The sequence below is a fragment of the Cetorhinus maximus genome, chromosome 18 (genome assembly GCF_964194155.1).
Source record: "Cetorhinus maximus chromosome 18, sCetMax3.hap1.1, whole genome shotgun sequence".
NCBI lineage: Eukaryota > Metazoa > Chordata > Chondrichthyes > Lamniformes > Cetorhinidae > Cetorhinus > Cetorhinus maximus.
In genome coordinates, this window is record NC_135896.1 from 74,126,484 (window position 1) to 74,139,405 (window position 12,922).

The 12,922-nt window shown below is 43.5% G+C and overlaps 1 protein-coding gene across 7 annotated transcripts in view; it reads left to right on the top strand.

Annotated features, from left to right (window-relative positions):
- mideasb (mitotic deacetylase associated SANT domain protein b) overlaps positions 1 to 12,922 on the top strand; it is an 82,746-nt gene that overhangs the window by 12,241 nt on the left and 57,583 nt on the right. The window contains exon 1 of one of the 7 annotated variants that reach the window (XM_078562952.1): positions 3,997 to 4,126. The exons of the other annotated variants lie outside the window; for them this stretch is intronic. The gene's annotated coding sequence lies outside the window, so the exon portion shown is untranslated. Of the gene's footprint in view, positions 1 to 3,996; positions 4,127 to 12,922 lie in introns of those variants that run through there. 7 annotated transcript variants of the gene reach the window in all.

Consider the following 12,922-nt stretch of genomic DNA (forward strand, 5'->3'; position numbering starts at 1 on the left):
ATGAACTATTTTCTAAATAGGGAGAGAATTCCGAAATCTGGAGTGCAAAGGGACTTGAGAGTCCTAGTCCAGGATTCTCTTAAGTTTAACTTGCAGGTTGAGTCGGTAGTTAGGAAGGCAAATGCAATGTTGGCATTTATTTCGCGAGGACTAGAATATAAAAGCAGGGATGTGCTGCTGAGGCTTTATAAGGCTCTGGTCAGACCATATTTAGAATATTGTGAGCAATTTTGGGCACCGTATCTCAGGAAGGATGTGCTGGCCCTGGAGAGGGTCCAGAGGAGGTTCACGAGAATGATCCCAGAAATGAAAGGCTTAACATATGAGGAATGTTTGAGGACTCTGGGTCTATACTCGATGGAGTTTAGAAGGATGAGGGGGGATCTGATTGAAATTTACAGAATACTGAAAGGCCTGGATAGAGTGGATGTGGGGAAGATGTTTCCGTTAGTAGGAGAAACCAGGACCCGAGGGCACAGCCTCAGAGTAAAGGGAAGACCTTTTAGAACAGAGATGAGGAGAAACTTCTTTAGCCAGAGAGTGGTGAATCTATGGAATTCATTGCCACAGAATGCCAGGTCATTGAGTGTCTTTAAGACCGAGATAGATAGGTTCTTGATTGGTAAGGGGATCAAAGGTTACAGGGAGAAGGCGGGAGAATGGGGTTGAGAAACTTATCAGCCATGATTGAATGGCGGAGCAGACTCGATGGGCCGAATGGCCTAATTTCTGCTCCTATGTCTTATTGTCTTATGGTCTTAATGGGATAAGCTTCCCCAGATGTATTAAGAGCCATGCAACTTGACATAATAGGCTTCCTCAATTAGTACAGTGAGTCATCAGGCGTGACTCACTGGCTAACATTCTTGTCCCTGGGTCAGAGGGACATAGGTTCAAGTTCCAATTCAGAGATTTGAACATCTATCCAGGCTGACACATTTAATGCAGTACTGAGGGAGCACCACTCAGTTGGTGGTGATGCCTTTCGGATGAAAGGTTAAACCAAGGCCTCATCTGCCCCCTCAGGTAAAGGTAAAAGATTTAATGGCACTATTTGAAGAAGAGCAGGAAATTTCTCCTTGGTGTCCTGACCAATATTTGTGTCTCAACTAACAACACTAAAACAGATTATCTGGTTAAATTGCTGTTTGAGGGAGATTACTATGTACAAATTGGCTACTACATTCCACATTCCAACAATGGGTACACTTCTAAAGTACTTGACTGTACTTGCACTGTCGGGAGAGTCATAACCACAGGACACAGATATAGATAATTTTAGAAGAACCAGAGGGGAGATGAATGGGGGGAGAAAGATTTAAGCAGCGAGTTGTTGTGATTTGGAGTGCTCTGCCTGAAAGGGTGGAAGAAGCAGATTCAGTGGCAACTTTAAAAAGGGAATTGGATAAATACTTGTAAAGGTAAAACTTGCAGGGCTGCGGGGTCAAAGCAGGGTGTGAGACTAATTGGCTCTTTCAAAAAGCTGGCACCAAAGGCTGAGTGGCCTCATTTGGTGTAGTAAGGTTCTAAGAAATCCCTGTTCTGCTGCACGATCACAAGAAAATTGACAACATTTTGTGTATTGCAGCATTGAAAGAAATAGTAATTTGGCACTGGCACTATTCGTTGAAGGGATCGTGATTTCCAATACACCATCTCCTTAATTTATGTAGCAGGAAACCCGCATTTATTACTCTGAAGGAGTATATAATTTTTGTCTGATTACACTCCTGTGAAGTGTCTTGTGACGTTGTAACAAGTTAAAGGCACTATATAATTGCAAGTTGTTGTTAAAGGAACAGAGGCTTAGTGTCTGTGTATTTATGTATCTCTATGTATTTATGTGTACATTTGTATGCTTCCATGTACATGGCTGTGTGTCTATATTGTATAAATAGAATCATACATTGTGGGGAGATGATGGCGTGGTGGCAATGTCACTGGACTGGTAATCCAGGGGCCCAAACTCATGCTCTGGGGAGATGGGCTCAAATCCTATCACGGCAGCTAGAGGAATTTAAAGTCAATTCATAAATTTGAAATATAAAACTAGCCTCAGTGACCAAGACAACTATCATCGATTGTTGTAAAACCCCGTCTGGTTCACTAATGCCCTTTATCTGCCAAGCTTACCTGGTCTGGCCTACCTGTGACTCCAGACCCACAGCAATGTGGTTGACTCTTAATTGCCATCTGTAATGGCCTAGCAAGCCACTCGGCTCAAGGGCAATTAGGATGGGCAACTGCTTTGCCAGTGATGCCCACATCCCATGAAAGTATAAGGTTAAAAAAAAACATAGGCTATTCAGCCCATTGTGCTTGTGCCAGCTTTTTGAAAGAACAATTCAAATAGTTCTTTTCCCTGCAAATTTTCCTTTTACCAGTACTTATCCAATTCCCTTTTGAAAGTTACTATTGAATCTGTTTCCTTTCAGGCAATGTGTTCCAGATCACACTTGCATAAAAACATTTTTTTTACTTATCTCCCCTCTAGTCCTTTTGCCAATTTTCTTAAATCTGTGCCCTCTGGCTACCAACCCTTCTGCCGTGGAAACAGTTTCTCCTTATTTATGCTAACAAAACCCTGCAAGATTTTGAGCAGATTTACAAAAATCTCCCTTTATCCTTCTCTGCTCCAAAGAGAACAATCCCGGCTTCTCCAGTCTCTCCACATAACTGAAGTCTCGTTTCTGGTACCATTCTAGTGAATCTCTGCTTCCTCTCCAAGGTTTTATATCCATTTTAGGAAGGATGTTAATACTCCAGTTGAGGCCTGTCTCCCCCCCACCACCACCACTCCCGCCATCTCAGCTCATTTGTTGTTGAAACCCTCACCCATGCTTACCAAGCTTGATTATTCCAATGCTCCCCTGGCTGGCCTCCACTGTGGGCTCATTGTAAAGTTGAACTTATCCAAAAACTCTGCTGCCTTTACCTTAGTTTACCCCTAATCTCATTCACCCATTACCCCTGTGCTTGCTGACCTTCACTGGACCCCTGTTTGACAACACCTCCATTTTAAAAGTTTCATCCTTATTTTCAAATCCCTCCATGGCCTTGCACCCCTCCTCCGTGCGCCTCCCCCATTAATTTTTTTTTGATTCAGCTCCAGCCGTTTTAAGATGATTGCATTTCTTCAAATCTGGCCTCTTGTGCAATCCCCAGTTTCTTTACTGTACCATTGGCGGCCATGTTTCAGCTGTCTAGACTCTATAACCTGGAATTCCGCCCTAAACTACGCCTACTCTCCTTTTTAAGAGGCTCATTTAAAACCTGCATCTTTAACAAAGTTTTGGTCCTGGTTCTAAGATTCTGTTACATGGCTCAGTATAAAACTTTGTCTGGCAACACTCCTGTGAAGTGCTTTGGGAGGTTTTACATATAATCTACAGCGCAAAAAACAGGCCATTTGGTCCAATAGGTCTTTTGCTGGTATTCATGCTACATATGAACCTTCTCTCTCCCTAGTTCATTTAATCCTATCAGCATAACCTTGTATTCCTTTCTCCCTCGTATATTTATCAAGCTTCCTTGTCACTTCCTTGTGTTGGTGAGCTCTACATCCTAACCACTCTCTGGATAAGGAGGTTTCTCCTTAGTGGATTTGTTAGTGACTATCTTACATTTATGGCCCCTAGATTTGGCTTCCCCACAAATGGAAATATTTTCTCTGTGTTTAGCCTGTTGAATCCATTCATAATTTTAAAGACCTGTATCAGGTCCAGAGAAAAGAACCCCAGCCTGCCCAGCCTTTCCTGACTGTTATAGCCTCTCTGTTCTGGTATCATTCAGGCACAAGCAGGCTATTGTCCAGGATAATGTAACCCTGGAGCTCAACATAAAGAACAATCATCTAGGGAAGATATCACAGGGCTACTGATACCCATGAGAGGTACCAAAGACAAGTGGAATGTGTTTCAGTGGGAGAACATCTAGGTAATGGTGACCATAATATCATTTTTTTAAAGGAGCTCTGGAAAGGGATGAAAAAAAAGCAATGGTGAAAATAGAGAGCCAATTTCAATGACATGAGAAGGTGAATATAACACAAGTGGACTGGAAACAAAGGTTGGCCAGGAAGACAGTAAATGAGAAAAGCCAGGCCTTCAAGGCAGAGATAATTCAGGTACAAACCAAGCATGTTCTCAAAAGTAGAAAAGATGGGGAATCCTGGTAGACAAAGGTTAAAATATTCCATGGAAAAGTTTGCGAGATGTTAGGTACAGAATGCTTTTGAAAACCAGGCAGATTGCAAGGTGTGCAGGGCAAAACTGAAAAAGGATACTAGAGCAGCAAAGAGAGAGTATGAGAAAAGATTAGCAAATAACATAAAAAGGAACCCAGAAATATTTTATAATAATATAAAAATTAAAATGATGGGCCAACTGGGGACAGAAAAGGAAATATTGTGGAGATAGCAGACATGACTGAGATACTGAATGAATACTTTGTTATCTGTCTTCACAAAAGAAGAGGATGAAGTTAATGTCATTGTAGAGGATGGGGAGTAGTGATTTTGGATACAAGTAGATAGAAAGGAGGTTCTAAATACATTGGCATCACTCAAAGTTAACAAGCACCCTGTCCAGGTGGGATACTGAGGGAATGGAGATAGCAGAAACTCTGACCACAATCTTTCAATCCTCCTTGGATAGTTGTCATCATCGGCAGTCCCTTGGAATTGAGGATTATGTGCATCAGGCATGGTGAGACTTCAGATGACTGAGGAGCCCAATCCTGGATCCACATGTTCTTCCACAGTGGGGACACGTTGTGGAAATCGCAGCCCTGGGTTGGCTTCCTTCTTCCTCTGCTGCTGCTGTTCCTCCTCGCTGTCGAGTCGGAGTCTCGAAGTGACTTGCGTCTTGATGAACCAGGTGGTGCTATGCCAAGCAATCGGCACAGCATTCTCCTCCTAGTTAGTGGTGTTAATGCCTCTGTGCTTTAGGGCAGCCTTGTATGTACCCGTTTACCTTTTCCTTTGGCTGTTCTTTGAATGTTGGCCAATGGAGAGCTGTGAAAAGAGAACCTGTCGAGGGAGTGGAGTGGTGCCAGAGGACTGGAGAATTGCAAATGTTACATTCCTGTTCCAAAAAAAAAGGGAAAAAGGATAAACCTGAACCATCAAGTCAGTCTACCTTCAGTGCTGGGAAGACCACTAGAGACTATTATTAAGGACAACATTAATTCTCACCTGGGGAAGTATGAGTTAATAAGGGGCAGGCAGACAGCATAGATTTGCTAAAGGCAAATCACGTCTTGACTATATCTGATCGAATTATTTGATGTAACAGAGCAGGTTGATGAAGGTAGTGCAAGTTGATGAAGGTAGTGCAGCAGATGTATATATGAACTTCAAGTATCACATAACAGACATATCTGGAAAATAGAAGCGCATGATATTAAAATAACAGTGAGTAAAGAGAGTAGCAGACTCCAATAGGACATAGACTGGTGAAATGGCAGACATAAGGCAAATGCAATTAAATGTGGATAAGGGTGAAGTGGTGCACTTTGTGTGAAACAATATGGAGAGGCAGTGTAATTCAAATGGCAAAAAATCCAATTTTTAGGTGGCGGGGGTGTTGGGATGGGGACAGGGATGAAGGTCGTGAACCTGGAGCGTATATGTATAAATCCATGACTCTGGCAGGGCAAGTTGATAAGTTGGTTAAGAAAGTGTATGAGATACTTAATTTTGTAAATAGAGACATTGAATACAAAAGCAAGGAAGTCGAGCTAAAGCTTTATAAATCTCTGGTTAGTCCTCATATTGTGTACAATTCTGGGCACCACTGTTCAGGAAGAACATCAAGGCCTTGGAGAGGTTATTTAGGAGGTTTTACCACAATGATGCAGGGATGAGGGACTTCAGTTATATGACTTCAGAGATTGTAGAAGCTGGGATTGTTTCCCTTTTAGAGCAGAGAAGGTTAAGAGGAGATTTAACAGAGATCTGGGGGGTTTGTAAAGCAAGTAGGGATAAACTGTTTCTCTGGCAAATGGGTCAATAATCAGAGGTCACCGATTTAAAATCATTCTAGCTAAAGGGAAATTATTCCACACTGTGGTTTGTTAAGATCTGGAACATATTGCCTGAAAGGGTGATGGATTCAGATTCCATAAGAACTTTCAAAAGGCAATTGAACATAGACTTGAAGAGAACTAATTTGCAGAGTAAGGGAAAGAGTTTGGATGTGGGATTAAATTGGTCCACTCTTTGAAAGAGCCGGCAAAGACGTGACAGGCCAAATATCCTCTGTCTGTGCTATAAGATTCATGGACTCCTGACACCCGTCCAGTGTACCTTCTCCCACGTGAGCCAGTACTTTAAGGCGGTGGAGGGAGAGTATTAAAAAGAAGACAGGCAAGACTGACTACTTCCTCTACCTCACTCTGGAGTCAGGTTGGGCCTTGACACTAGGTGTACAAAATACCATTAAGCATCAGTACAAAGTCAAGGTTGTAAATACATCAGGAAAAATGTTTGGTAATGAGCCACAGTAAGTAACATCACCAATGATGAAATGAGTAAGAGGAGAGGACATGTAGATCAAGAGGTAGAGATGAGGAGAAGTAAATAGGTTTAAGAAGCTTAGAGATTATAGGAACAAAGGGAACAAAGCTGAAGGTAAGCATGCAGGAGCTGCAGGCGGTAAAGAAGGCAAATGGTATGTTGGCCTTCATAGCCAGAGGATTCGAGTACAGGAACAGGGATGTCTTGCTGCAATTGTACAGGGCCTTGGTGAGACCACACCTGGAATAGTGTGTGCAGTTTTGCTCTCCTTATCTGAGGAAGGGTGTACTTGCTATAGAGGGAGTGCAGCGAAGGTTTACCCGACTGATTCCTGGGAATGCGGGACTGCCATATGAGGAGAGACTGAGTCGATTAAGATTATATTTGCTGGAGTTAAGAAGAATGAGGGGGGATCTCCATAGTAACCAATAAAATTCTAACAGGACTAGACAGGGTAGATGCAGGAACGATGTTCCCGATGGTGGGGGAGTCCAGAACCAGGGATCACAGTCTGAGGATATAGGGTAGACCATTTAGGACTGAGATAAGGAGCAATTTCTTCACCCAGAGAGTGGTGAGCCTGTGGAATTCATTACCACAGAAGGTAGTTGAGACCAAAACATTGTATGTTTTCAAGAAGGAGTTAGATATAGCTCTTGGGGCGAAAGGGATCAAAGGGTATGGGAAGAAAGCAGGAGCAGGCTATTGAGTTGGATGACCAGCCATGATCATAATGAATGGTGGAGCAGGCTCGAAGGGCCGAATGGCCTACTCCTGCTCCTACTTTCTATGTTTCTAATACTGACTGAGATAAGAGCTACAACGATAGAAAGCCATCTCGGCGGGTGATGTAGGATCTGGTGCCTGTTATGTCCAGTGCCTTATATTTAAATCCATTGACTGACTGTCAGGAGCTGTCTAGAACAGACAGTCAAACCCATCCCATTCTGCGCCACCGCCCAAGATAAATTTCTAGCCCACGCAGTTGAGGTAATGAAGAAAGAACTTGCACTTATATAGTGCTTTTTCTGACCTTGGAACATTCCAAAGTCCTGTATACCTATTTCCCCTGTGCTCGCTGACCTTGGCACCTGGTCAAACAATACCTTGATTTTATAATTCTCATTTATTTTAAAATCCCTCCATGGCCTCACCCTGTCCCTAGCTCTGTAATCTCTTCCAGCTTCACATCCCTCCAAGATATCTGTGCTCAACTAATTCTGGCATTTCGAGCATCCCTGACTTTAATTGCTCCACCATTGGTGGCCGTGCCTTCAGTTGCTCCAGCCCTAAGCGCTGGAATTCCCTCCCTACACCTCTCTACGCCGCGACCTCAATTTCCTCCTTAAACACAAAACCTACCTCTCTGACCAAGTTTTTGATCATCTGACCTAATACCTCCTTATGCAGCTCAGTGTCATACTTTTATAATGCTCCTGTGAAGCACTTTGGGATATTTCCTACGTTAAAAGTGCTATAAAAATATAAATATTTTAGTTTTCCATCCAATGAAGTGCTTTAGAAGTGTAGTTACTGCTGTAATGTAGAATGAGAAAAGTGAGGGGGGTGGTGCATATAGTGGGACTTTAGGCACTTGATTTCTGATCAGATGTTCATGGGTTTCAATTCTATCGTCAGCTGTTGATTCCACCTGAACCCACAGCTCACTCAGGTCTCTATTTTTCCTGCGCTGTTAATTTGAGCGGTAGGGGTGGGAGTGGTAACGTTAAAAGGAGAAACTAACGGTAGTCCTACCTGTCTGTCTGAAGTGCTTCTCAAGTTACTATTGTCTGTGGCTGCAAAATAATCCACATGCCAGTTTCTCCTGATACCCTGTATCAGGCAAGCGAGAACGGGGAGTTAGAATTCTTGCAATTGGAGAAGCATCTGAAGTGGTTACAACCGGTACCATAGCAACTTTGTGATGCCTTGTTTCCACAGTGTGTCGCCTTAGAAGCAGGAACAGGTCTGAGTCCAGGAATGTAATGAGTACACACTGTGCAAATTGTTGTGGGCCTTAAAAGACTGAATTCATTGCTCAGTGTGTTATTTTGCAACTCCCTCCGATGTGAAGCTTATTGAATAGGTGATTCAGTGGGTAGATGCCATTAAAGAAAGACTGACATGGATCTCTATAACACCTTTCGCAACCACAGGGTGTCTCAAAGTGCTTTGTGATGTACGTTTGAATTGTAGCCATGTTGTAACATAGGAAACACGAAAGCTGATTTGTGCATAGCAGTAGATAATCATTTTTTAAACGATGTTGGTTAAGGAATACATATTGGCATTTCCAGTTTTTTTTCTTTATTCTTTCATGGGTTGTGGGCCTCGCAGGCAAGGCCAGCATTTATTGCATATATCTAACTGCCTTTGAACTGAATACTTCAGAGGCCATTTAAGAGTCAACCACGTTGTTGTGGGTCTGGAGTCACATGTGGGCCAGACCAGGCAAGGATGGCAGATTTCCTTCCCTAAAGGGCTAGATGCGTTTTTAAAAACATCATGATAGTTGTCATGGTCACCATCACTTAGACTAGCTTTCAATTCCAGATTTATTAACTGAATTCAAATTCCACTAGCTGCTGTGGTGGGATTTGAACTCATGACTCCAGAGCATTAGCCTGGGCCTCTGGGATACTAGTCCAGCAACATTATCACCCTGCCACTGTCTCCCCATCTATAGCATCTTCAATGTAGTAAAACATCCCAAGACAGATCACAGAAATGTGACAAGATTGACACCAAGCCAAAGTTAAGGTAACCAAAAGTTTGGTCAAAGTGGCAGATTTTAAGGAACATCTTAAAGGGGGAGAGAGGTAGAAAGGCAGAGCTTTAGGGTGGGAATTCCAGAGCTTAAGACCAAGGCAGCTAGCTGAAGGCACATGCCACTAAGATTGCCAACCCTCCAGGTTTGGTCTGGAGTCTCCAGGAATTGAACTTCAATCTCCAGAACACTGCTGTATGCAACCCTGGAGAAAAATCATAAGAACATTAAAAATACTATTTTTTTGGTCATTTTCTTTGAAAATTTCTTTTTACCAGGTATAAAAAAATATTGAAAACAGGTGAAAAAAGGCTGTGTGTCTGCCAGTGAAGCATCATCTAATTGGGATAATGAGTCTTTTTGCTTTCTAATTAGTATAGGAGGGCAGTGCGTCACGAGGCTAGGTGTGTTGGCGGATTAATGGCTGGAGCATTGGGGCAAGTCATGTGACGAAACCTCCAGGAATACATTTAATCCCAGTTGGCAACCTTAACTGCCACCAATGGTGGAGTGACGAAAATTGGGAAATGGCTTAACTTTGAGATCTCTACATGCCTCCAAGACCTGTTGGGCTTGAGGAGGTTATAGAGATAGGGAAGGGCTCTTTGAAACAGTATCCAATTAGTCCTATTCCCCATGATCTTTCCCTGTAGCTTTGCAATATTTTTTCTTTTGATGTAGATAGCCAATTCCCTTTTGAAACGGAAAATGCTGGAAAAGCTCAGCAGGTCTGACAGGACCTATGGAGAGAGAAAGAGTTAACGTTTTGAGCTTTCGCTCTGAGGAAGGGTCATACAGACTCGAAACGTTAACTCTGTTTCTCTCTCCACAGATGCTGCCAGACCTGCTGAGTTTTTCCAGCATTTTCTCCAGCATCCGCAGTATTTTGCTTTTTTCCTTTCAGAAACAGAATCAACAGTCAGTTTCTGTCATCTTTCCGGCAGTGCATTGCAGATCACAACAACTTGCAGTTTAAATACTTTTGCACGCCACCGCCACCAATCCCGCCTCCCCCAATCCCCTCTCTGGTATTTTTACCAATGATCTAAACTGTATCTGTGGTCATCAACCCTCATTGAGTGAATGTATAGCCAAGCACTATTGAAGTGTGGCAGCCGATTTGTGCACAGTAAACTCTCACAAACAGCATGAGATAAATGGAGTATTGCATCCAGTTCTGGGAGTCACTCTCTTCAGGGAGGATGTGAAGGCATTAGAGAGAGTGCAGAGAAGATTCACGAGAATGGTTTCATGGATGAGGAACTCCAGTTACATAGATTGGAAAGGTTGGAACTGTTTCCTTTTGAAAAGAAAAGGTTGAGAGGAGATTTGATAGAGGTATTCAAAATCATGAGGGGTCTGGACAGAGTAGATGGAGAGAAGCTGTTCCCATTGGTGGAAGGATCAAGAACCAGAGAGCGCCGATTTAAGTTAATTGGTAAAGAAGCAATGGTGACATGAGGGAGAACTTTTTTCATGCAGCGAGTGGTTGGGTTCTGGGATGCACTGCCTGAGATTGTGGTGGAGGCAGGTTCAATCGAGGGATTCAAGAGGTAATTGGATTATTATCAGAAAAGGCCGAATGTGCAGGGCTATGGGGAGAAGGTGAGGAGTGGCACTGGGTAAATTGTTCCTTCAGAGAGCCAGCATAGTCATGATAGGCTGAATGGCTGCCTCCTTTGCTGTAACCGCTGTGTGATGAGAGTTAACTGTTGGCCTGGCCACTGGGGAGAACATCAAAGAGGAGCAGGCCAGTTTTCATGACTTCATCAAACTGCTAAGTTTGTTGGGGATTTTGCAAAAACTAGGCTAGCAGCTCAGAAAGTTTAGTTTATCAAGCAGTTCAACTATATAGGTCTGGAAAGCCCCTGTTTCAATCCCTACCTGTGCTGAGTTATTTCAGCCATTGAGCTTGAGGGTCACTGCAGTTGGCAAATTGGTGAGGTGAGGGGATATGACTCAGTCAGCCTGATCCCCACTGTCTGCGTGTGTGCCTGTCTGCGTGTGTGCCTGTCTGCATGTGTGCCTGTCTCTGGCAGCAGAGAGAGAGTGTTCTATGAGTGGATTTGACTGCAGGCTCCTCTGAGAATCACTGGCCTGTTGCTGACTGCCAACTGCTCCAAACAGCAGTGCATTTAAAATAGATTTTACACAAACAAATACTGTCCAAGAAAGGACACATGGTGCTGCTGATCAATGGGAAGGGCTGAAAGGCTTTCCAGAAATAATTAAAGAAAACGTAGGTGAGATGGGTTGACCCTTCAATTGGTAACTTTTAAAACTGTGCACACAAGATTTTTAAAAATCTAACACGACATAGTTTTTAAAAATACAAAGAAATGTAGGAATTCTGCAACAAATTCAAAAGCTGCCAGAAACATGCATCATGTTTGTTAACAAAAATGAGGGGTTAATGTCTCTGGTGTAAACCTCCAGCAGAACTCGACCAGAGGTGTTGGGCCGTAACCTCCGAGCTCCCCAGTGTCGGATTTGGGGGGTACCCCAAAGGTGCGCTGGGGAATCTCAATGCAATTACCCAGAAGTGCACACTTCCTCTGGACAATTGCACTGGGCTAGGAACCATCCGAAAATGTGGTTTAAATCGCAAACTTCGAATGGCTCTGCTGGGGTTATACCAATCGTTACCTAGAAAAAAAATTAGAAGAATTAAAAGCTCTTCTAACTTCTGGTAACTATTGTAGAGACCCAGGCTGATTTTCCCCCCCGGGGACTTCCCCACCCCTGACTAACCACACACCACCGCCCCGCCCCCAAAAAAAAAATTCCATCTCCAGCCCCTCGACTGCCTGGTCCACTGCACCCATGCCCAATGTCCGACTCCCCCCCCATCCCCACCTGACCTCCAAATACTCCCACCCCTCAAATCCTTTCCACTTACCTTAGGCACTTACCTTCTCCCTGGCCTGTCAATTTCAATGAGACCTTTAAACTGACCTGCTTTACGGCAACTAGTGCCTAAAAAAGAGGGCGTCCCCTCCTTCAATTCGACGGTGCTGGACCTTGGAGACATCTGCGTTGCCCGGATCTCACCCGGCCTGAGTTGGAAGGTTGGGTGAGGCAGGTACAGAAGAAATTTGGCGAAGGTAAGTGGGCATGGAGTGGCAATCCGATGCTGATTGCCGCTCAGGGGAAGTTACAGCCCTTGATCATCAAAAAGTTAACTTCCATTCAGATACGCGGAAAGAATTTAGCTATTTATGTAGCACCTTTCACAATCTTGGGACGTCTCAAAGCACTTACTGTTGTAATGTGGCAGCCATTTTGTGCACAGCAAGCCCCCACAAACAGCAATGTGGTAATATAGATAACCTGTTTTAGTGATGTTGGTTGAGTGAAAAATATTGGCAAGCTCTCCAGGGAGAATTCTCCTGTACTTTTTTTTAGAAATAGTGCCATGGATCTTTTACATCCACCTAAGAGGGGAGACATTGAAAAACAGCTACTGCCATACGGCTGACTGACCTGCTGAGTATTTGCAGAAGTTTGTTTCTTTATTCCTTATCAAGAGATGAATATTAATGGGGGCAATGTATTTGGATGGGATACTCATCTGAGGAACTGTCTTTAATCAGACAGAGGTAAATAAGGATGAAGGGGCCACAACCGCATCTCCTCGA